Here is a 25,269-nt window from a genome sequence, read left to right on the forward strand (position 1 = left end):
ATTCTTCCACCTCAGCCTTCTGAGTAGCTGGAACTACAGGCATGCGCCACCATGTTTGGCTAAGTTTTGTATTTTTTGTACAGACACGGTTTTACGATATTGCCCAGGCTGGTCTCCCAACTCCTAGGCTCAAGTGATCCACCCACCTTGACCTCCTAAAGTGTTAAGATTACATGTGTGAGCCAGAGCGCCCAGCCTGTATTTATTTTTTATGCTTGAAAATCTTTTACTGGTTAGGCATGGTGGTTCATGACTGTCATCCCAGTACTTTGGGAGGATGAAGCAGGAGAATGGCTTGAGCCCAGGAGGCCAAGACTGCAGTGATAAGTGATTGTGCCACTGCAGTCTAGCCTGGGTGACCAAGGGAGAACTTGTCTCAAAAAAAAAAAAAAAAAGAAAAGAAGAAAGAAAATATTTGATTATTATATTAAATAAAATTTAAAGATTAAAACCTCCTCCGTTCCAAAAGCTGAGCATTAAATTTTTTTGTTATGATTTTAGTGTTAGACTAGTTGATACTCAATCGATCAGAGCAATGTAAATAATTAGAAAATTTGATAAACAACTATTAAACATAAAAAGTAAATTTTTATTGGAAATGCATCTCTTCATAAAACGGTTGGGGCAGGTTTTCTTCCCAATTAATGTACATATATGTGGGTGACTTATTGCTAGACTCACACAAGGTTCAACATGAATTTTATTCCTATGTTTTGTCTTTGTAGGTTTAAACATTGAGAAACACTGACCACATAAATAAATAAATAAGTGGAAGCCAATGAGTTTGTTATGAGAATGTCATTCAGTTCTTTGAACTATTTCCAAGTTATATACCTAATAACGTTATTATCAAAATGTTTTTTTATGATCTGCTGACAATTTGATGAGTGCCTCTTTTAATTTTGTTGAAAGCAGAGCTCGAAACCACTTGACTTGCAGAAAGACTTGCTCCCCGGTCACTTGACCCCCAGAAGTCACTGTGTTTGATGCCTTGGAGATTTCTACCCCTAGGGCAGTGCCCCAGAGTGGGGGTCACATGGGTGAGAGGGGCAGCTTTCTCTTGCAAAACTCTTTTCCCCAGCAAGTAGGAAAGGGGATGCCTTGTCTTAGATGCCTTTTTAGGAAGATCACCTTTAGGAAAGAGAGCATAGAAAACTGAGGATCAGAAAAGGTCTTCTCCTCAAACTATCTTGATATACCCTGGTGGTATGTCACAATTTTATGACTAACAGACTGGAAATATATCTTGGGGCCAGAATGTAAGTTTTTTCTCCTCTGCTTGGAGTGTGCTCAAAAATGGATATGATTCAACTACCTAGATGCCTGTGGCCAATATTCCACTTCTTCACAGTCCTCAGAATGCCCTGGCAGGGCTAATCTCCCTTGTTCAGTCCTCCTCAAGCTCATACCTGCACCCTCTTCATTCTTACTGTGTATTGAGGGCTCCCTGAACTGTAGGAAGAAAGTGTCTGGAGGCTGGGAGAGACCCTGTTCAGCAGTTAGAAACATCAGTCTATCCCAGGGTCCTAGACAAGTGATCTCCACATAATCAGCAACAAATGGACAGGCAGCACTTCCAAATATTCGTATACTTATCAATCATATTTATGTGCTACTGCCAATCCATATGTCATGTGGATTAAGCTTTATCTTTGTTGTTTTTTTTCTTTTTTCGAGACGGAGTCTTGCTCTGTCACCCAGGCTGAAGTGCAGTGGTGCAATCTCTGCTGACTACAACGTCTGCCTCCCAGGTACAAGAGATGCTCGTGCCTCAGCCTCCCAAACAGCTGGGACTACAGGCGTGTGCCGCCACACCTAGATAATTTTTGTATATTTTTGGTAGAGGTGAAGTTTCACCGTATTGGCCAGGCTGATCTCAAAACTCCTGACCTCAAGTGATCCACCTGCCTCAGCCTCCCAAAGTGCTGGGATTACAGGTGTGAGTCACTGCGCCCGGCCTGTATTTGCTACTCTTAATAGATCATCTTGTAAACCTTTGTTACCCACTTCTCTAGACTCAAGAGCTTTCATCCAAGGTTGTTTGTAAAGCCCCAGTGGACGTGTGGGAGAGTGGTAATGGATGGCACTGAACCTCTGTTCTGGCCTTTGCAAAGGCATGTACTCTGCAATTCTTCAGCCGATATTTACAAAGGTTATGTGCCAGACACTGTGCTAGGTCCTAAGAATATAAAAAGACACGCTCTTTTGTTGTATCACAACATGAGTATAGAATGCTGCTGAATTAATTCTACTGAATTGGACACTTAACAATGGTGAAGGTGGTAGATCTTATGTGTTTTTGACCAGAATTTTTTTTTTAAAGATACCATCTCTGCTCTTAAGGAGGTTGTGGCAAAGTGGAGGAAACGAGAATCCACTAATTCATTTCCCTGGCAACTTTTAATGAATTGAGTGCCAATCATGTTCTAGGCTGGTGCAGGTGCTGAGGATAAGCCTATAAGCAAAGCAGGCACAATCGGCCTCTTACGGAGCTTACCATCCATGGCCAGGTAGATGTACTGCACTGCCCACTCCAGAAACCAGCCACATGTGGTTGTTTAAAATTAAATTAATTATGATGAAATACGATTTAACATACAGATCCTCAGTCTCTGCAGCCGCATTTGAAGTGCTCAGTAGCCACAGGTGGCTAGTGCCATTCTAGAGGACAGCACAGCTGGAGAAGGTTTCTATCACTGCAGACAGCTATTAGCATGGTCAGAGCTGCAGATGGATGAGCCAGATCATCAAGTGGGGCCTTGCCCATCTCTCCAGTGCTTTTGTGCCGTTTGAAAAGGTTTTCTCTCTGGGCAGGTGCAACTCCTTGCTTGCTAGGGAAGAAGCTTGTGGAGCAGGATGTGGTTCTGGGCCTAAGAGAAGTCAGGTGTAGAGAACAGGAGACGCAGATCACCACGTGGTCACCAGGTACCTGGAGTAAAGGACTCCAGGCTCTGGAGTTGTCTAATCTCATCTCCCATGACACCCTCCCCCAGTGCACCACGTGCCCTGCTCATGCTGTTCTCTTAGCCTTGTTCCTTTCCCCACCTTTGCGCCTCCTAAATTCCCTTCAAGGCCCAGGTGAAACTCCACCTTTTTCCTCCTCAAAGCCTTCCCTGAACTATTTATGAGGCTGATTAACATTCACTGAGCGTAGTATTTGTACTATGGTATTTGTGTTATTGGTGGGAGCGTGGTGTGGCTGCAAGATGAAATGGGCCCTTAGATTTTCAATGTGGGTGGTTCTAACTCCCTGTCCTAAATTTGGGTCTTCACAGCCCAGTATGTGCATCATTAGTGCACATCCCCAGGTGAAGAAAGGCTCTAGAATTCTGCACGCTTCTCCTTCCCACCTGGTGACTTCTGGCAAGTAGTGCCTTACATAGCTTTGTCCCCACTTCCTTCCTCACTAAATGATACCCAAAAAGGATTCACTGAAGGATTCATGCCTTAATGATTCAACATGAGAAGTGGTGAGGCCAACCCTTACCAGCTGACAAGGACTTAATCATCTTCAGAGATTCTCAAAAGAAGCTGGAATGTAAACAGCCCCTCAGCTGGTATTGTTCTTAAAGAAGATTTAGCTATAGATGGGTTTCACTCTTCATATGCGTCAGAAAATCTACTTCCTCTGGGTGAATTTCAGAAGGGGTAAATATTTTTGCCCAAATTCCAGAGTGATGAAGACGTGTCAACAAAATGCTTCCTGTGGAATCTCTGGCCAGCTGCCTCTTCAGCCCTGTAGACCCCCTTGCTGAGTCCGGGCCCTGCCTGGAGTTAGGCTGCCATTTCCTCTCCTGTTTTCACAGATGGGGCCTTGGGCAGCCGGTCTGAGGAACTGTCCCTGTGCTGATGCTGGGGGTGCAACCCAATGAGAAGAGGATTGGCTCTGAAGTTAGGTCTGGGTTCAAATCCTGATTCTGCTACAGTCAGCCAGGTGACCCTGGGGAGATAACTGAACACTTCTGAGCCATTGCCATGTTTGTAAATGGTAATTTTTTGTAGATAGTAATTGTTTGTAGTTGGTAATATCTGGATCACAGGTTGTTGAGGAACCTAAATGATAATCTATAATGTGTAGTTTAAAGTGAAGATCCTGGCCCTGCCACTTACAAACTATGGAGTGTTAGGCAAGTGACTTAGATGTTCTATGTGTCTCTCACCTTCTCCCTAGGGGTGAAATAGTAGAGGCTAATTTCTAGGGCCATTGTGAGGATGACTTAATGCCTGACTCATGATGAATGCTCAATGAATATTGGCCTCCAGCAACTGGAGTAAGCAAGGTAGTTATTATAATCCCCACCCAGAGGGCCAGGGAGAGTCACACACTTGCTGTGGGTGAAGCCTGGATGAGAACCTGGCTCCCTGCATCCTAGTCCCCAGCAACAAATCAAGCCTCTGGCCACAGCCTCCTTCTGGCTGGCTCCCTGGGCCCACTTCCAGTCCCATGGAGCTGCTGAGTAGGGGACACCCCATCCCAGGAGCCAGGCTGCTGGCTTCACTCCCTTCCAGAGGGCCTGGGAAGCCTCTTCATGTCAGTCTGTGGCTTTGTCACTTACCCCTGATGGAGTCTGCCCTCTCTCTCCTCTCCATGTTATAGATAAGGAAAATCATGCCCATTTTGCCAATGTTGCATCATGGTTTGTAGGAAAGATTGGGATGACAATCTAGTCTCTGGAGTGCCTGCTTGACTTTCCTTCCAGTACCCAAAGCTGCTCTCTCCTCCCACCGCAGACGCTCGGTGTCTGACAAGCCCTGTAGACCTCCTACCCCAATATCACTGCCTCACTGTGGTCCATGGCTCACCGGCCCTGGCTGGAGGAGGAACTGGCATGAGCAGGGGTACCCACCTGCCTGAGAGAGACCTACAGGATAATCCCATCATGCCCTGCGGCCTTGTGTCCCCAGTCACCTCCAGAAGCCTGAGACTCTTGGTCCTCCTTTGTCCCCAAGACTTTCACCCCCATATAGCTCTATTCCCTTAATCTGACCCAATCCCTGGGATCCTTTCACTCTGCTCTCGGGAATTTATGGTTTGTCATCAGCAAAATCTCCCCATACACTCACCCTTCCCTTTGAACATTCCTTTCACCGTCCTGTTCTACTAGAAACCTGCCTGACCCCCACACACAGCTTCCTTGCCGCCACCTCCTGTCTTGGCTGTTTTTCTTCTTCCACATCCCTGACACCAGTGTGGCTGGAGGCAGCAAGTCATCATCCTTGCCTTCATGGCCACCTCTAGGTTTCTCCCACTTCCTCCCCACTCTGAGTCTTCATCTCCTTTGCGGCTATGCCCTGATACCAGTCCAGCCATCATCCCTTCTAGTATTTGCCATGTTCTAGCCCACTCCTGCTCATTTGCAGATTTTACTGCCTGGCTCACGGTCTTCCTCTCCACCACCACTCCTCTCTGCTTTTCCTAAACCTTAACATTCATCCATTCTTTTGTCCAGCAGATGTTTCTGAGCACATAATGTAGGCCAGGTACTATTCTTAGAATAGAGTTCATAAGCGTGGACCAGAGAGAAAATGTCCCTTCCCTCAGAGGTTTACATTCTGATGGCAGCAGGGATAGTTAACCAATGAGCCAGCCCTACGTAATATAATTTTAGGCAGAGGAGCTATGAAAGGGAAGGCAGATGAAGGGGTAGTGGTAGGAGGGGTAGTTGTTTAAGAGTTGGGGGACAAGGAAGGTCATCCATGTAGATGTCTACCCAGCACCTCCCACTCCTGGTCTTTGGCCTCTCACTCTCCGCCTCTCACTCTCCGCCCCTCACTCTCCGCCCCTCACTCTGCTACCTCTCACTCTGCTACCTCTGCCTCCCACTCCCATGGCCATGGCTTATGCCTCACCATTTCTGAACCCCCTGCTGTCTGACCACCCCTTCCTGAGTCCTCAACTCATTTACTCTATTATCTCCATTCACTGTTGTGTCCCCTTTGGGACCTCCCTGCCTTTGAACTTGCCCTCTTTCACTGCCTACAACCCCCTTCTCCAGCTGGACTCTGTGGGCCCTGACAAGAATCACCCATTTTCAGAAGCCCTCTCCTCTCTCACTCCTTTCCCTTCAATTGGAATCTCCTGACACAGCCTCCACTCTGCTTAAACCCAACATCCTGCACCTGCACTGAGCAGCTGAGCATTGCTGGGAAAACTCACAGCCATGCTGAGTAGCTGCACTTGACTCTTCTGACCACAAACTTCAAGTGGGCGCTCAGTTTGCCCAGTAATCTTACTGTATCTCTCTACTTAATTCATGCCCCCACTCCCCGAATGAACATTCCACATCTTCTCCAACCCTCAACACCTTCCCTTAGTTTCTCATTGTTAAAGATCTTGATCTTGCTTCTTACTTTGCTGAGAAACTGAATGTCATCAGCTGGAATGTAACTGCCTTCTCACTATCAGATCTCCCAAGATACCTGCATCTACGCCCACTGCTGCCTTCTTTTCTCACAACGGATGCATGCATGGATAGATGGATGGATGGATGGATGGATGATGGACAGACAGATGGACAGATGGATGGACAGACAGATGGATGGATGGATGGATGGACACACAGACAGATGGACAGATGGATGGATGGATGGATGGATGGATGGATGGATGGATGGACAGACAGATGGACAGATGGATAGATGGATGGATGGATAAATGCATGGATGGATGCATAGATGGATGGATGGGTAGATGGGAGGATGGATGGATTAGATGGATGGACAGATGGATGAAGGGATGGATGGACAAACAGGTAGATGGATGGATGGATGGATGGATGGATGGATGGTTGGATTGATGGATGGACAGATGATGAATGGATGATGGACAGATGGATGGGTTGATGAATGGGTGGATGGATGGAGGGATGAATGGATGGATGGATGGGTGGATGGATGGATGGATGGGTGGGTGGATGGATGGATGGATGCATGGATGGGTGGATAGATGGATGGACGGATGGGTGGATGGGTGGGTGGATGAATGGACAGATGGATGTATGGGTGGATGGGTGGGTGGATGGATGGACAGATGGATGTATGGGTGGATGGGTGGGTGGATGAACAGATGGACGGATGGATGGGTAGATGGGAAGATGGATGGATGGATGGGTGGATAGATGGATGGACAGATGGGTGGATGGGTGGGTGGATGGATGGACAGATGGATGGATGGGTGGGTGGATGGATGGATGGGTATATGGATGAATGGATGAACAGATGGACAGATGGATGGATGGGTAGATGGGAGGATGGATGGATGGGTGGGTGGATGGATGGACAGATGGATGGATGGATGGATGAACAGATGAATGGATAGACAGATGGATGGATGGACAGACATGAATGGATAGATGGATGGATGGGTGGATGGATGAATGGGTGGATGGATGGATGGATGGCCTCCTCTTGCATCCCTGGCCAGTCCCTTCATTTTGTATACCATATCCCTTCACTTACTGAAGACTTTGCCTGAAATCGTCTTTCTCCTTGCTCCACTATCCAACTCCCTCTGTCTACCAGACCATTCCCTTCAGCACATAAACATGCTATGATCTCTCTCATTTCAAATCAAATGCTTCCTTGACCTTACACCCTCTTCAGCTTCTGCTCCGCTTCCTCCTCCCTTTTCCACACTCCTCCTTGAACTGGTTGTCCCTGCTGGCTGCCTCTCTGAATCCTCACCTCCCTCTTAGCCTGCTCCAGCCAAATTTTTGTCCCTGCCACTCCATTGAAACTGCCCTTGTCCAAGTGACCAGTGACTTCCTGTCGGTGCATCCAAGAGGTCTATCTCCTGTTCTCACCTCATCAATTTCTCAGCAGTGTTTGCACAGTAGAGCACTCACTCCTCTTTGCAATGCTGCCTTTTCTTGGAGTCCCGGACTCCACACTGGCCTGGTTTCCTCCTACCCAGGTGGCAGCTCTTTCTCCAGCTCCTTCGTCTCTAAATGTGAGTGTGGGGTGGGGACTTTTTCTTGTTTACAGTCTCTCCCAGTTAGATGGTTAGATTCTATTTAGGCCTGTGCCCTTAAATGTCTTCTAGAGGTTGGGATATTTGAGAGGCAACACGGAAGAGAGGAGAGAAGCTTGCTGGGGTGTGAAGCCCCGCTCTGGCCCTGGTGGGCATGGCGCTAGTGTGATGCTGCTGTGAAATTCTCCGTAAGATCGGCTCTTACATGGAGCCTGAGACAAGGGCTTCAGCAGGAGTAGTTTATTTGGAAACATGATCCCAGGGAGCAGGGGTGTGGGGGAGGAGATATGAAACAGAGAAAGGGGAGTCAATTCGAGAGTGTGTTAACATCTCTCTGAGTGAACACCACTCAGTCTTTCTGTGAAGCTTTGTGAAATGTGCTTCAGAAGTCACTGGAAGAAGAGGGACAGTTATCTGTCAGCTCCTGTTGTGTCATCCCATGGAATGTTAGCTCCCCTGCACTTCTGGGTGGCTCATGTGTCAATGCCAAGCAGGTTCCATGGGTGTCCCCCCATCACAATATCAGGCGAGAGGCATATGGAGAGGCCTTGTCAGGCTGCATTTACACAACACTGGTCCAGACCTGTGCAAAACTGGTCACTGGAGCAATGGCTGGAATAAGAGGTATGGCGTGGGCATTTGAAGTGGTACATAGAATATGCCCTGTATGGACAGTGGTAACTATAGCTCTCACCTCATAGGTTACTGAGAAGACTCATGATTTAATGTATGTGTTTGGGAGAGTGCCTGGCTCTTAGCAGTGACTATCTACATGGTGGTGGCCCTGCCCTGACATCCCCTCTGCCTAGCGGACACGTCGGACGCCTGTCATGTCCAAAATGGAGCTCATATGCCCCATCCCTCCCCTTGTCCGATTCTTCCTCCAGTCTTTTCACTGCAGTTAAATGGGTGGGATTCATTTCTCTCTCCCACCCCTCCCATCCAATTCATTATCAAACTCTAGCTTCAGAAAATACCACAGTCTGGGCTTCTCATTAATCCTCATCACAAAGTGACTGACCTAGGCCAGGTCACTGCTGCCTCTTGCCTGGCCCACTGCACTAGCCTCCCAGCCATCTCCCGCCCCCACTCTCCCCTCCCTACCATTTGTTCTCCCACCACAGCCTGAGTGACAATGCTACTGCTCATTAAATCACCCTCTAACAGCTTGCTATTATCCTTCATATATTTTTATTTTAAAAAATCTTTTTAAAAAAATAACAAGACTGGGCATAGTGACTCATGGCTATAAACCTAGCACTTTGAGGGGCCAAGACCGGAAGATCACTTGAGTCCGGGAATTTGAGGTTAGCTTGGGCAATGTAGTGAGACTACCCCCAGCCCCTGACCCCGTCTCTACAAAAAAAAACCTTAAAAAGTAGCTGGGTATGGCAGTGCATACACCTATAGTCCCAGTTACTTAGGAAGCTGAGTTAGGAGGATCACTTGAACCTGAGAGCTGTGATTGTGTCACATCGCTGCACTCCAGCCTGGGCGACAGAGCAAGATCCTGTCTCTAAATAAATAAATCAGCTTTTTCACCCACCAAAAGTATACAATTCAATGTTTTTTTTTAACGTATATTTGCAGGAGTGTGCAAACATCACCACAATCAATTTTAGAACATTTTCATCATCATTCAAAAGAAACCAGTGCCCGTTATTAGTCACTCCACATTTCCTCCCAATCTCCCCAGCCCCAGCCAACCACAAATCTGCTTTCTGTCTCTCTGGATTTATCTATTTTGGATATTTCATAGAAATGGAAAAATGCAATATGTGGTTTTTCTGACCAGTTTCTTTTTCTCCTCATTACTAAGATAAACCCCAAACTCCCTGCTGTGGCCTTCCAGGCTCTCCATGGTCCAGCATCCCCCAGGCTCCCAGCTTTGCTCATGACTACCATCCCTGCCCCATTTCCTTCAAGGTCACTGACTGTCTTGAGCAGGCCCCTCTCCTCTCCTTCCCCTTAGGACCTTGACCCTAGCTCATCCCTTTGCTGGAACTTTTCTTCCCAGATCTGTGAAATGGATTCTGCCCAAACCTTACCTCCTCGGAGAGGACTTTCCTCTTCTCCACCCTCCTCTGTGTCTCCCTTGGTCTCTTTCCCTACCAGAAATGCATACGTATTTGCTGTTCACTATTACAGCCTACCTGGTATGTTCTGAATGTTTGTGTCCTCCACAATCCACATGTTGAAATCTTCATCCCTGAGGTGATGCTTTTGGGAGGTGGGTAGGTCATAGGGATGGAGCCCTCACAAGGGCAATTAGTGCCCTTACAAAAGAAGCACTAATAACACTGAAGACACTCAGTCCCCAGTAACACCCTTCCATCAGGTGAGGACAGTGAGAGGCACCTTCTGTGAGCCAGGAAACAGGCTCTCACCAGACATAGAATCTGATGGCAACTCAATCTTGGACTTCGCACCCTCCAGAACCATGAGAAACACATTTCTGTTGATCCTAAGCCACGCAGTCTATGGTATTCTGCTATGGCAGCCTGAAGGGACTAACACACAGCCTCATACCCCCATACACCAGCTAAGCTCTCTTCCCTCAGGCTCTCCTCATAGATTATCTTCCTAGAGTCTTATGCTCCACCAGGAGAGAAAACCCCATTTATCAGCTGTAAGGCTTACTGCTCTAAACACAGTTAAAACATCATGGTCTGAAGATACACAGTCCCCAGCCATCTGTCCAGCCTCATAAGCAAAGCTGCAGGCAGTGGCTAATGCTCTGCGTGCACCGGGCTTCTGTCTGGACTTTACCTGCTTCCTATCTCTCTTCTTTAGAGGCCTCATATTGCCTCTTCCCTATTAGCTTATCCCAACACTTTGGGAGGTGGAGGTAGGAGGATTGCTTGAGGCCAGAAATTAGAGACTCCCCCAAACCCCGGGGCAATATAACGAGACACTATTTCTACAAAAAGTGAAGAATGAGTCAGGTGTGGTGGCAAGTATCTGTATTCTCAGCTAATCAGGAGGCTGAGGCAGGAGGATCACTTGAGCCCGGGAGTTTGAGACTGCAGTGAGCTATGATTATGCCATTGCACTTCAGCCTGGGTGACAGAGTGAAACCTTGGCTCAAACAAACAAACAAACAAATAAATAGCCTGATAGGGAAAACAGGAAACAGCCCTTTTCATACATTTCTGGTGGGGATGAAAGCAGTGCAACCTCTATGGAGGACAATTTACAATCTCTCTCTCAGCTATGGACCCTTGAACCCATTCTACAGATGTACCGGCCCACGTCTGAAAGGACATACATGGCACAGTCTGAGAGCAAAAGACTGGGGACCAGCCACTCAGTACTATAAGAGAAGGCTGGTTTAGAACAAGGAACACTTTGCGATTGTAAGAAAAAAATGGGAAATCTTCTCTTGTGGAATGGGACAATCTCCAGGATGCATGAGCAAGAGAAACTGCTTGTAGTAAATGACCTTTGGAATAATGAAGAGGAAAACTAAGAACATGTATTTACATAAATGAATCCTGCGAGGATATAACATTTTTTTATATCGGAAATTGGGAACTGTTAGGGAAAAGTTAGGAAGAAAACTTCTCACTGAACCATTGATGTCATTCTTATATTTGAACCATATGACTGTTACATTTAAAATATAAAATTTTTAAATATGTGAAAACAATTACAATCTTATTTGGAGGAGTTCTCATTTTCTGAAGATTCTAAACTTTTTTTTTTTTTTGAGAAAAGTCTTGATCCTTTGCCAGGCGCCAGGCTGGAGTGCAGCAGCGTGATCTCGGCTCACTGCAATCTCCGCCTCCCAGGTTCAGGCAATTCTCCTGCCTTAGCCTCCTGAGTAGCTGGGACTACAGGCATGCGTCACCACGCTCAGCTAATTGTTATATTTTTAGGAGAGACGAGGTTTCACCATGTTGGCCAGGATGGTCTTGATCTCGTGACCTCGTGATCTGCCTGCCTCAGCCTCCCAAAGTGCTGGGATTACAGGCGTGAGCTACCACGCCCAGCCAGATTTTAAAATCTTTATTCTGGCTGGGTATGGTGGTTCATGCCTGTAATCCCAGCACTTTGGGAGGCTGAGGTGGGCAGATCACCTAAGGTCGGGAGTTCAAGACTGGTCTGACCAACATGGAGAAACCCTATGTCTACTAAAAACACAAAATTAGCTGGGTGTGGTGGCTCATGCCTGTAATCCCAGCTACTTGGGAGGCTGAGGCAGGAGACTTGCTTGAACCTGGGAGGCAGAGGTTGCAGTGAGCCGAGACTGTACCACTGCACTCCAGCTTGGGCAACAAGAGCAAAACCTGGTCTCAGAAAAAAAAAATCTTTCTTCCAAGAGACTGAAAGTGTTCAGTCGTCAGGGTTGGATGTAGCTAGTGACCTTTCTAAGATGTCAGCTGATGGGTGGGATGTGGCCTATCGGCTCACCCAGGATAGGGGCCTTGTTTTATTCCCAACATGTCACAATGGATGACACACAGTGGCACTCACTAAATGTCTGTGGAATGAAATACTAAATCAATGCATGAATAGAAAGATTCCTAACTCAATAACAGTTACTTCGGTCTTGGCAAGGGTCCGTGCTGCTATAAAATGGTCAAAATGGATGACTTGGAGCAAGGAGGAAAACAGCAAAGCTGTTTGAGTCCCAGATGAGAAGCTGGCACTCCACATGTGTGCTGCTGCTCTCCCAACAACACATTTCCTGTGCTGTGCTTTTTTTTTTGCATAATTATACTTTAAGTTCTGGGTACATGTGCAGATTGTGCAGGTTTGTTACATAGGTATACACGTGCCATAGTGGTGGTTTGCTGCACCCACTGCCCCATCATCTGTACTTTTCTTGAGACATGGGGTCTGGAGAACAATAATGAGTAAATGTTAAACATAGTGTCATCACAGCCATGAAGCCACCAATAAGCCACTGTGGGCAGGTTACCTGTCACACACCCTCTCCCCAGGAGTGCAAAGCCGGTCTTTTATTATACTTTAAGTTCTGGGGTACATATGCAGGACTTTGCCTCCACACACCTGAGGGCAAACTGTAGATTGGCAGTGACTCCCAGCCAGAGCTCTGTGCCCGTGGCCCTGTGGCACTGCTGTGAACAGGCCCAGCACAGTCTGAGCACACAGTGGACTCCTGGCAGCAGCCCTGGGTGGTTGACATCAGTTATACTCCGAAAGGAGTGTCAAGCTGTATGGGAGCCAAGACTGAAGGCTGTTTGGTGCCAGCCCAGCACACACCCTGACCTCCTCCAGGCCCTGGCTGCCACCCTGCAGCTGCTCTCTGCCTGAGGTGGAGGAGTATGGCACAAACTGGCTTTTGCTGGGCCGGGTCTCTCCCTCCTCCCACACCTGACTCAGGGGCTCCTGCAGATGGGTATCTTTGTTTCTTCCCAGGCCTCCTTGGCATAATCATCTTCTCTCTTCCTACCCTGGGGTGGAGAATTTTCTCTGAGTAGGGAGTGGGACTTCTGCAGACAGGAGGCCGCCAAAGCCCTGAGCCCAAGGCCACACAGCCTTGCAGGGAGCGTGTTGAACGGAAGCATTGCCTGGAGCTGGATATGAGAGAAGCCAGAGTGCTGGGCCCTGCCAGGCTTGTGCCTGTCAGATTCCTGCATCTCCCTCCCTCTTCTCAGGCCCTGGCACTGGACCCAGTGAGCATGACCCTGTGTGCCATCCACCTGTCCCCGGGGTTCGAGCCCTTGTGCAGCAGCCTGGGGCTGGGGACATGGGCAAGCTGTCAGGATGGGCCCAGCCTCTGCTCCAGGCTAATGCTCCTGGGGACGTGTCCCAGCCAGGAAGCTACGGGCACTTTTTGTCTCTTGTAGTCAGTGGTGTCCCTGGAACACCTGGCTCTGAGGGCAGCTGGGTATTTGCCCAGGCTCTGCGGCAACCTGCCATCTTCTGGGATAGACAGAGGGCTGACTCTGAGTCCTAGCACTGTGGCTTCCAGGCTGTCTTGACCAGCAGAGGCTGTCCTGGCCCTGCCACATCTCACTTCCTCCTGTTCCTCCCTGTCCTTCCCACTCACCTCTTACCCTCTACTCACCCTCTCCTCTGGAGCACTGCATCCTACCCCAGGGGAATGCCCAGCCCACACCAAGGCCAGTCAGCTTCTTCCAGAAGGCAGCAGAGCCAAGGGCTGAGGGGCCTCATGACTGGTTTCCCTTCTCAGAAACCTCCCTGATCTCCTAAACTGGAATCTCTGCCTTTGGCTTGCAAGCTGGGAATCACAGATTGGTCACTCAACCAGAGCACTCTTGTGGTATGTCCAGGTCAGAGGGCAGCAAGACCCTACCATGCCACCCCCAGCAGCTGGACGGAGGACGAGGAGCCCCTCCTGGCGCCTCAGGCCCTCAGCCTCTCAGGTTCCCTGAAGGGAGGGGCTCTGCGGAGCCAGCTGCAGCTGTGGGAAACCACACACCGCAGCCTGCAGGTGCAAGGGGCCTGGGGGAAGGGAAGGGGATTAACTGTTTCTTGGGAGCAGGCCTTCTCCATCCCATCCATTCCCAAATGGTGGCTCCGCCAGGAAGCGGGGTAGTGTGCTCAGCAGGAGTGTGGGGTGGGGAGCAGCCATGGAAGAGTCACAGGGCTTGTGATCCAGGGATCCCGGAGACAAACTCCTGACTCGGAGGCCCTGAAGCTCACACAGAGAGGCCAAGATACTCTCACTGACTCTGGGCGGCTTCAGAGGCCACTGAGAAACCCTGGGCGCCGTGTCCCACTTCATGTCTAGTTGCCACTCTCTGGAGCAATTTCCTTCTAGTCATGGGACCTGCCTGGGGGAGGCAGAAGGGAGCCTCATCCTTGGGCTGTGCCACTCACCCCACTGAGGACCCTCAGAGTGCTGCCAAGAGAAGCACCAGGCCAGCCTCCGTGGGGGCTGGCTGCTGAGCAGGCAGTTCCTTCCCTCTCTGCCTGGGCCTCTGGGTGGTAACCGTGAATGTGAGTGAGTAAACCCCAGCTCACTGAGGCTCCGACACTGCTCTTGGGGTTGTCAAAGGGGCTGGAGGCCATTCAAGGGGAAAGCCTTCACAGGTTACCAGAATGGCTTGGCTCCTTTCTGCCATGCTGTCCCCAGACGCTAGTGGGATGCTCATGCTGCCCATGTGCCCGTCTGCCACAGGTCCAGGTTGATCTGACCTCTCATCCCGCCAGTTACCTGCCTCCTAGTGGAGCACCCATCCAGAACAGTGTCCTGGCAAGAGGCCCAGGAGGCCCCCAGCCCTGCGGGAAGAGGCCAGCCTTGCCCTTGTGTGAGTCCTGCCCCAACCCCCAACTTTCTTCTCACTATTCCCATCCTTCTACCAGAATAAGTAACTCATTCTCTTACTCTTGATTTTCCCTAAATGTGAGAAAGGTGATGCTGTCTAGGAGAAAGTGCCTGAGTTCACTCTGAACACATGGGCACCCACTGCTTGCCAGGCTTGGAAGGTAGACACACATTCTTTCCCTGGAGGAGCTCACAGGCTGTCAGGGCAGATATTCACACTCTATTCAGAGACAGGACTCTGCAAGGGGAGGCACCAAGTTCGCCAGGGGCAGAGGAGGGGCCGCTGATGATGGAGAATGTCTGCAGAACTCACAAATGTTCTCCCAAGCACACAGTGCTGGCTGTTGGAATGAAGCAGAAAAGGGGAAGGCAAAGCGCTCAGGACCACACTGGGAGCTGGGAATGAGCCCCAGTAAGTTGTCTTGAAGTCCCCATGGGGCAGCAGGAGACTGTTTCAAAGGGCTTTCAGAATTCAGGGCAGGGTCATTTCCCACTTGGGTAATCAGGGAAGACTTCTAGAAGGAGGTAGTATTTGAACTGTGGGAAATGTCAGGAGGCTGAATTGAGGGAACCCAGACCTGACTTGTGGGGACCTTGGTGCCAAAGCTGAGACTGAAGGATGCCTCCTCCCAGACGAACTATCTGGGGGAAAACCAAACATAGTGAAAGAGTGAAAGATTCTGCCAAGACACTCAAGTGAGGGAGTGGTATCTACTGCTTCTCCTCTGCCTCCCCTTCCTCAGAAGGGAGGAGGTGATTTCTCCTCCCCATACTCATTAACTCATTAACTTCTGACCTTGTACATCTGCCCCACCCTGCCTTTCCATCCTCAGCTCCCCATTCCTTTCCCTACAGGAACTGCCCATGATAATCTGTGGTATGATTTTTTTAAAAAGCCCATTCAGTCTTTGTCCCCTTTTCCTGGTTCAGAGCTTCAAAAACCCTTGGGATCTCCTGAGTGACAGGAGCACCTTTTGTCATTTGTAATGAGCATTTCCATCAGACCTGAGCTTATGATAAGGTGGCCCTTAGTCTTAAGGGAGAGACTGGCCATGCCAGAAAGACCAAGCATGTGATCGGAGTGGAAATTTTGTTCCCACTCCCATCCCCACCACACCGCCACCCTTTGGGGAGAGAAGGAGGGACTAGAGATTGAGTTCCTCAGTGGTTAATGATTTAATTGATGGTGCCTGTGGAGTAAAGCCCCATGTAAAAGCTTGAACCTGAGAGGAGCTTCCTGGTTGGTGAACACATGGATGTGCTGGGAGGGGGACAGGCCGTGTTCGACGAGGAGGGGGCGTGGAAGCTCTGCACAGCCCCCAACACCTTGCCCTGCATAGCTCTTCCCTTTGACTGTTCTGAGTCTATATGAAAATAGAACTAATTGTAAGTATAGCATGCTCAGAGAGTTCTGTGAGTCATTCTAGCAAACTGCTGAACCCTCAGTTTGGGTGGTGAGAACCCAAATTTGTAGTCAAATCAGGCAGAAGTGCCAGTAGCCTGTGGACTCCGCGTTCGTCCGAATTCTGAAGCAAGGGTAGTCTTGGGGACTTGGACATTTAACTTGTGGAGTCAGACATTGTAGAAAACAAACTTGGTTTTTCCTACTATACTCTCTCAACACGTTGCTGACATCAGGTGCGGGGCAAGGGCCTCCCCATCCGCCAAGCAAGCTGCCATTTCTACCACAGCGGGGCATCCTCCAGTTTAATTCTGACTCTCTCTACCTGGCGATAGTGTCAGGCCACACAGGTCAAGAGCTCAGTCCCCTCTCCTCACTCCTGAAGCCAAGCACAAGCCCTGGGTTGTTTTGCCCGTGCTCTGTCTGACCAGCTAATTGGGGTTCATTGGAGCTCACAGAACTCAGGGGCACACTTACTTACATGTGTTGGCTTATTATAAGGACATTCCACAAGGTATACATGAACAGATGCATAGGGTGAGCTCTGGAGGAGGGGTGGAGCTTCTTCACCCTCAGTGGTGCTCTACCCTCCAGGAATCCCCACGTGTTCAGCTATCAAGAAATCCTCTGAACCGTGCCCTTTTGGGTTTTTATGGAGGCGTCATTACATAAGCATGATTGACTAACTAAACCATTGGCCGGTGGTGATCAACTTAAACTTCAGCTCCTTTCCTCTCCCTGGAGGTTGAAGGGTGGGGCTGAAATTCCCATCCTCTCACCTTGTCTCAGTCCTTCTGGTGACCAGCTCCCATCCTGAAGCTGCCTAGGGGCTTAGCATGCAAAAAGACGCTTATCCCTTGGGAGAGTCCAAGGCTTTTAGGAGTTGTCAGGAATGAAGATCTAATACCTGTTTCACAATATCATAGGCACTAACTGCGGTAGTTAGTGTCAGAATTGACACTGAATCCCATTGCAGGATGCCCTGTAGGTGTGAGAGACTAGTTGTCAGAACATGCAACCAAAGAGCCTCTTCCCTAAGATGCTCTCCCCTTCTCCTGCCCGAAATGTCTCTCTGCTCCCTGCGTTGACTAGTCCACTAGTTTGTTTTTCTAAATTCTTTATTCCTTTCAAAGTCCACCTCTTTCACAGCTTGGTACTAGTGATGCTGTCCCGTAGCCCTTTCTTGTATAACTCTGCACCTCCCACTAGGTAGCATCCGCTTTTGAAGAGGGAGACCTGGGGAGGCTTGCCCTGGACAAAGGAGTTGCTGACTGAATGCTCAGCGGTGGCTAGAAGGGGAAGGCTGCATTGAAGTGAGGAAGGCTGCTGGCCTGGCGAGCACTCCTCCAAGAGGAAGGCTCCGCTTCAGGCTCTCCTCCTCCCTCCTTCCTCTGTTGGCTGTGAGAAGCAGTGTCTTGGGATGGGCCGGGTTTTGGGGGTACTGGCTCCACAGTTTCCAGCACCATTGGCTCTGACAGTAAATACACAGTTTTGGCATCTTCTCTACTGTGATTGCCAGTGCTCATCCAGACCAACACCCGTCCCTACAGACACGCCACACACACCCACCCACCTGCCCACCCCCACACCCACCCCCACACCCACCCCCTCCACATATACATATACCACACACACACACACACACCACACACACATACATATACCACACACACCACACACATACATATATCATACACACACTACACACACATATACCACACACACACCACACACACACATACATATACCACACACACACCACACACATACATATACCACACACACACCACACACATATACCACACACACATACATATACCCCCCCACATACATATACCACACACACACACATACATATACCCCACACACACCACACATGCACACACACACCACACACACGCCACACACTCCCCCCACACCCACCCCCCACTACACACCACACCTATACAACCCCCCACACCATGCACACACACACACCCTGAAATACACACCACACGCCACCCTCCCATGCCATGCCACACACACACACACCACAGACATACCACATACACTACATACATACACCATGCACATATATCCCCACACATACCACACACACACTCCCCACAACCTCCCCACACACCCACGTACCATACATACACCATACACACCCCACACCCACACCACACACACACCCTGACACCCCACACACACATCACACACCACACACACACTGCACATACCTCATACCCCTCACACACCACATCACACAAACACCCCCACACACCTCACACAAACACCCACACACACACCCTGACACTCCACATCTCCCCCACACACATCACACACCACATCACACACACTCCACACCCCACACCCCACACACACCCCACACACCCACAACCCCCACCCCCCACAGACCACACACACACCACACACACATCGCACACCACACACATACACCTACACACACACATACACACCACACACACCACATCATGCACACACCACACACATACCACACACCACACATACACACACATACACACACACATATACCACACACACACCACAAACCACACACGCACACACACACTACACAGCACAGGCAGGAGCCAGACCATGCCAAGCCCAGGTCTGCCTCGTTGTGGGCTGCAGTTGCAAATCACCGAACATGGCCATAGTCTGGCCTTGTTATTCCTCTCTCCATTTGCAGTTCGCCAACATTTGGCAAAGGGCCAGTAGACAACAGTGCGTTCCCTCTCCCACGCTTTCTCACCCACCTTCCACCTCACACACTCTACCTTTCCCTGAAGCTGCCTCCAAAAGCCTAGGTTTGTGGCTCCTGAAACAGCTCTGACTGAGTCTATTTGGGTAATCTGGTGGGGACAGAGAGCCAGCCATGTTACCCATCCCCCCAACACCCTGGAAGACAAGCAGGCAGTAGACAGGTGGGAGCTACACTGGGCTCCTCCTCCCAGGGAGGCCAATGTGAGAGATTTCAGAAAGTGACCCAGAAGCGCTTAGGAAGCTCAGGGCCATCTCCCACATCACTGCTCATGGGGAACTGCTCTGAGCTGCTAGGCCTAGATCTGGCTTTGGAAAAAGCATGGCTCCTGTATGATCTTAGGGTCTCCACCTTCACTCCTTCTTCCAGCCCCACCTCCTCTAAAGGCCTCTCTCAGCATCTCCTGGGTCTCAGGAGAGAATATTAGCCATTTATACCCTCATGGAAATTTAAACAGCCCTGTCAAGTTTTAGCTGTAACTGGAATGAATGGCCTGGACCCCAGTTACAGGAATTTTTAAGGAGCAGCTTAAGTGGAAGAGGGTTGGGAAGGTGGGATGTGTCTTTCCTGGTATTACTGCGCCCCACCCCCCATGTTCTGCTCGTCAAGGAATCTGGAAGAATTCTTGCTCTTCCCCACCAAGTGTTGGGGAATCCTCTTTGAAATTATCTCTTCTTAAGATATTCTCAGTCCAAATCTCCCAAGATTTTTCACCAAAGCTCTTTATCATGAGGATCTGGGGGAAAGAAAATCCCACCTATTTCAGGTTCTGAATAGAATACAATTCCATTTTATCTTTCCCTCAATTAGATTCTCATCTAATTTATGTCCCAGCTGTACTGGCCCCCAGGCACTATAGCAATCCCAAAGTTACCTGCGAGCATCGGAGTGTCACATTTAAAATGGGAAGGGACCTTATAGCTCAGTCCTAACTCCCCAAGTTACAGAGGAAGAAACTCAAGTCCAGCGAAAAGTGACTTGTCCAAGGTCACATGCCAATGAGTGGTAGAATTCAGACTAGAACTCAGCACCGTGGCTGCCACTGCTGTGCTGTTTCTGTGAAGCCATAACCACATAACATCCCCACTCAGTTTAGAGTTTGGGGCCTGGAGTTTAGGTACTATTTTTGGAGACGTTGGAAGTTCCAGGATGAGGTATTTATGAAGATTTGGTTCTCATTTCCCTCTCCAAAGCTCTTGGCTGGTAATGTGGCTCAAGTCTGTAATCTGGGACTTTGGGAAGCTGGGACAGGAGGGTCACTTGAGGCCATGAGTTTGAGACCAGCCTGGGCAACACAGTGAGACCCCAATCTCTATAAAGTAATAATAGTAACAATATAAAGCTCTTGTTTTGTGTTGTATTGCCATAGTCAACTGCAGCCTGGTCTGGGGTAGGAGGAGGCAAGAGGCCAGGGGGCAAGGAGGGCTGCTGAGCTGTGTGATGTCTCTGCTGGGCTCCCAGCCTGGCTGATGGGGGTTTCTCCACCCCATCCTGGGAGCAGGTGTGGGCCCTCTGTCCCCAGAGCTTCTTGAAGAACAGTTTGTTCTGCAGGGTGCAGCCAGGGTGGGGGAGAGTGGCAGATACCAGTACAGCCCTTGAGCCTGCTGCAGCTGCTTCCTGTTGTCAGAGGACTCCTCCACCAAGGAGCTGAGCTCTCTGGCACCTCCACGCCCCTGCCTAGTTCTCCGTGTGGTGTCCTGCCTCAGTAGGTCAGCAACTTCCACAGATACCAAGGAAGGCTGTGTTCAAGCAGCAAGAGCTCAGTGTGAGGAAGTGCCCGTGGCCAGGCACATTTCCAGTCTCGTGGTTTACTACCCTCTGTGCAAACAGGGTCCTGTCCTCACGTATGCGGGTTCATTTCTGTCTTGTCTTCCTTTCCCTGTCTGGAAGATCTTTCCCATTCCGTCTGCAAAGTCAAGTTCTCCCCACTATTTTTGGTTCTATCTCTTCCCCTAAGCTCTGTCCACAGTGACTCCCTCCGCCACCCCCGCTCCACTGGCCATGCTGGACCGTCCAGCGTGAGAGTATGGGCCCTCACTTCACACTGCCTTGTCCTGTGGTTTGACTTTTCACCTAGGTTTGTTTTGTCTCCTCCTCAAGACTTGAAGACAGGATGATTTGGGTCCTTAACCACTGCCTCCTACTTCAAATAAGATCCCGTACAGAGCTGAGCTCATAGCAGACCCTATCCATAAGGGCCCAGTAAATCCTGGCTGAATGTCCCGTCTCAGTGTCTCTCTCTTGGTTCCTGTCTGCTGTGCCACAGTTCACCCCAGAACTTGGAGCATGTTGGGAGGAGAAACGTGGGCTCCTCTCCCTGGTAGTCACATTGCCTCACCGCAGGAGGTGACCCAGGCCTTGCCCCCCGCTAAGCTATGGGCCTCCTTGCCTCCAGGTTCCCCTCTGATTAATCATGAGAGTGCTGTGGGCTGACTGGAACCAACTGCTCCTGTTCTAGAAGGGACTTCCCCAGCATGAATGCTTGCAGGTGGACGGCAAGGGAAGGGGGAGAGCAGTGGTGACCTGTAAGGTGGTGCCCTCATCCAGCTCCAGGGACACGGCTCACAGAACACTCCCAATAGGGGCGGTTCAGCCTGTCTCCATTCTTGTGGCTCTCTTCTCCCCAAGCCTCAGTCAGGGCCTGGCTCATTCTCCCAGGGGGGTCTGAAAGGGGCTGGAGTGGGGGTGGAGCAAGCAGCAACCCGGGACTCTCAGCTCAGCACTCTTCCCCCCATTGTGAAATGGCCTTGGATAAGGGCCAAGCAGGAAGCTGCCTCCTATAGCTCCATGGCCTGGCGCCTGGGGTGTGAGGACGGCCCCAGGTCTTTCCCTCCCCAAGGGAGCGCTGAGGCTGACATACGGAGTCCACCTGCACAGAGACACCGAGACACCGAGCTGCCCTTGGCTAAGTCATGAGGGGCCTATGCTCTCCCTCACGCTCTCTGTGCCTGGCAGGTGGTGGCAGGCAAAGGGGTGTGAAGGGTGGTGGAAAGTGCATGGGCCTGGGGCTCAGGGCCCAGGGCTTCCGATCTCATCATTATCAAGCTTTGTGATCTTGGTCAAGTCAGTTTCCCTCTTTGGACCTCACTCGGTTTCTATTCACTTGTGAATAACTAGAAGGTAAAGGGTTGGACTAAAAGGTCTTGGAGTCCTCTTGCAGCTCAATATTGTGATGCACTGAAGTTGATGATTCATTGATGTTATTACCGGGACTTGGCTCTGATCAGACGGGAGTTTGTTCATTGTGTCTGTCTAGGATTCCCTGTATAAATCTGCATCTGTTGGTCTGTCAGAGAGGTGGAGTGGACTTTCCTGAACAATCAAGGATGAATGATGACACAGAGGCCGAGACATGAACAGCATCTGTTGCTTTAGGGAGTTGAGACACCTGGGTAATCTGTGCAGAACTCTGGGTATATAATTTCCTGTCCTAGACTTCTAGACAGGAAACTTTAAATTTGGGACCCCTAATCATCATGAATAAGGGAGCCCCTCCTCCCACCCACTAAAACCATGAAAGTTGGGGGAGGAGGAAGGCAAGAAGAGGTGTTCGCACCCCAGACCTCCAGACTGGCTGGGAATGCTTGAGCAATAACTATGCTTGCCTTTCCTGGCCTCAGTTTCCCCTCATACAATATGAAGTATGCCGGCCCCCTTCTTGAGGCTCATCCAGGAAGGAAATCCTAGATGAGAAGGGGAGAACCTGTTAAAGATCACACATGCTTCATGAGTGCCGCTACCTGATTCTGAACAAGGATGGCGTGCAGGCATGTGGGGCCAGCGGCTGCCCATGGGGTGCAGCCTAGAGGGTACTGGCAATTCCTTTGTATCTCTCCAAAGCCCGTACACTAGAAATCCAACCATTAGAGTCTTTTCTTAGTTTAACATCACCTAGGTTTCCTCCACAAATGGAGTGCGTGTGACATACTCACCATTTGTTCTGAACATGTTAGTGTGATTCAGCTACCAGCTAGGTTGCCTCCACACAGCTAGCTGAGCTTAGTAAGAGACTGGGATTTTGGTGGGGGTGGAGGAAGGGTGTTTTGCAGGACTGAATATTTATACTTGAAAAGAAGAGGAAAAGAACAATGAAACCTAGCTTTTCTGGCATGCTTTCTCACTTATAAGGTATTTATATTCACATTGTCACATTTTACTCACCACAGCAATGTGAGGAATATACTCCCATTTTACAGCTGAATAAATGGAGGCCTATAGAGATTAGGATGACTTTCCTTCAGAGACACAACCAAGAAATGCCAAGTTGGGCCTTGAATCCAAAGACAAGACGAAGGAGACAGGATTTTGCATGGGAGGTGAGAGGGAGACAGGGGCTTGGGAGGGAGGAAAAGAAGAGGAGTGGAGAGGGAGTCCCAGCTCATTCCGCTCTGCCTAGAGCAGGCCTCTTTTCTGCCTTCCCTGACTTCTTGCCACCTCTTTAAACAGCTGAAAGTCCCTGCTCCACACTCCTGAGCTGCCTGTGAACTGCAATTATTTGCAAGTTCTTCTCTGCACAGAGGTGGCAGCCTCCTCTGTGCAGAGAACTGAGGTGGGTCAGCAGGGGTACAAATCTCCACTCTACCTGTTACTAGTGATATGACCCCAGACAGTCATTTCACCTCCTCAGTATTTCCAGCCCAAAGATAGGCATAAAACAATGCTCACCTCACAGGACTATTGGGGACTCAAAAGGGAATATATGTAAGCACCTGGAAATGAACCTGGCACTTAGTAACTTCTCAACAAATATGAGCAAGCTATTATCTGAGAAAAAAATAGTCTCTTCTCTAGTGGAGAATTTGGTCAGCTTCTTGCACCCACAACAGTGCCCAGCACTTGCTCAGTGAATGGATGAATCATAATCTTCCTGTAACATGGAAAGTTCTAGCATTCACAGAAGTACTTCTGAAAAATGATGACCACGATCTTGAGTATTCTTATGGTTGATCTAAGATAAATGATAGGGCAAGATCTGGGAGCGTCTGAGGCTGCTGCCTATGGCTGTGCTTGTCTGGTGAGGCCAGGGCGTCCCCTGCTGGCCAGAGACGTGCTGCAGGCAGGTCGATTGGGGCCACTCCTCACCTCTGTGACGGCGCCTGGAGGTTGGGCATGGTGGCAGTTGTCTGCTTCCTTGCAATGAGCAAGGGGGAGGCCAATGTTAATCACTGACACTCATGGGCTCTGGAAACTTCCCTAGGGCCTTCAGAAGGGAATAGGGGGAGAAAAGCAGCAGTTCTCAGAATTTGGGAAGTAGAAGTGACATTAGCAATCTAGCCTAAGTCCTGAATGTAACAGTGAAAAAACTTTTAACACTACATCAACTGGGTGTTGACTATAAGCCCTTTACATGGATGATGTCCTTGAAACCCAACAACAACCCTCTGGGGCAGGTTCCCTGTGGAGGATAAGGCACAGGCAGGTACCTCTTGCAGGGTCTCAGCAAGTGCGGGAGCAAGGTGCACCTGCTGCCAGGGCTCCTGTGCTATCTCTCTAGGGCACTGGGCTTGGGATTTAAATCCAGGACTTCATCCTGGGGTGGGGATGGAGAGAGTTCCTGGAGCCCTGCATTGGCTGAGCAGACACAATGAACACTTGTTGACCAACTGACTGCAGAAAAGAATAAAGGAATTGGTAACTGCCAGTGTCGGTGTGGACTGAGTCCAGGGAGTATGTTGGTGTGGCTTCAGGGTGGTTTCTCTCTCCAGGCACCCAGGCTTCCAGGACACACTCTCAGATCCCCCTGGCCTTCTCTAGGATGCCTCCAGCAGAGCTAACCACCTCCCGCTGACATAGGTCTCCCAGCCTTAGGTTCTGACATCGTAAAGCCAGACCTGCCCAATGCCATTCCTTGATGTGTTTAGATGACACCC

At 49.7% G+C, this 25,269-nt stretch overlaps 1 long non-coding RNA gene across 1 annotated transcript in view; it reads right to left on the reverse strand.

Moving 5' to 3' along the window:
- Positions 1 to 570: 570 nt before the first annotated feature.
- LOC144577354 (uncharacterized) overlaps positions 571 to 25,269 on the reverse strand; it is a 29,509-nt gene continuing 4,810 nt past the window's right edge. Inside the window, exons 2-3 of the long non-coding RNA XR_013521045.1 lie at positions 23,561 to 23,669; positions 571 to 2,870 (exon numbers count right to left, since the gene is read on the reverse strand). This is a non-coding gene — a long non-coding RNA (uncharacterized LOC144577354). The remainder of the gene's footprint in view (positions 2,871 to 23,560; positions 23,670 to 25,269) is intronic.

The sequence above is a fragment of the Callithrix jacchus genome, chromosome 8 (genome assembly GCF_049354715.1).
Source record: "Callithrix jacchus isolate 240 chromosome 8, calJac240_pri, whole genome shotgun sequence".
Classification (NCBI taxonomy): domain Eukaryota; kingdom Metazoa; phylum Chordata; class Mammalia; order Primates; family Cebidae; genus Callithrix; species Callithrix jacchus.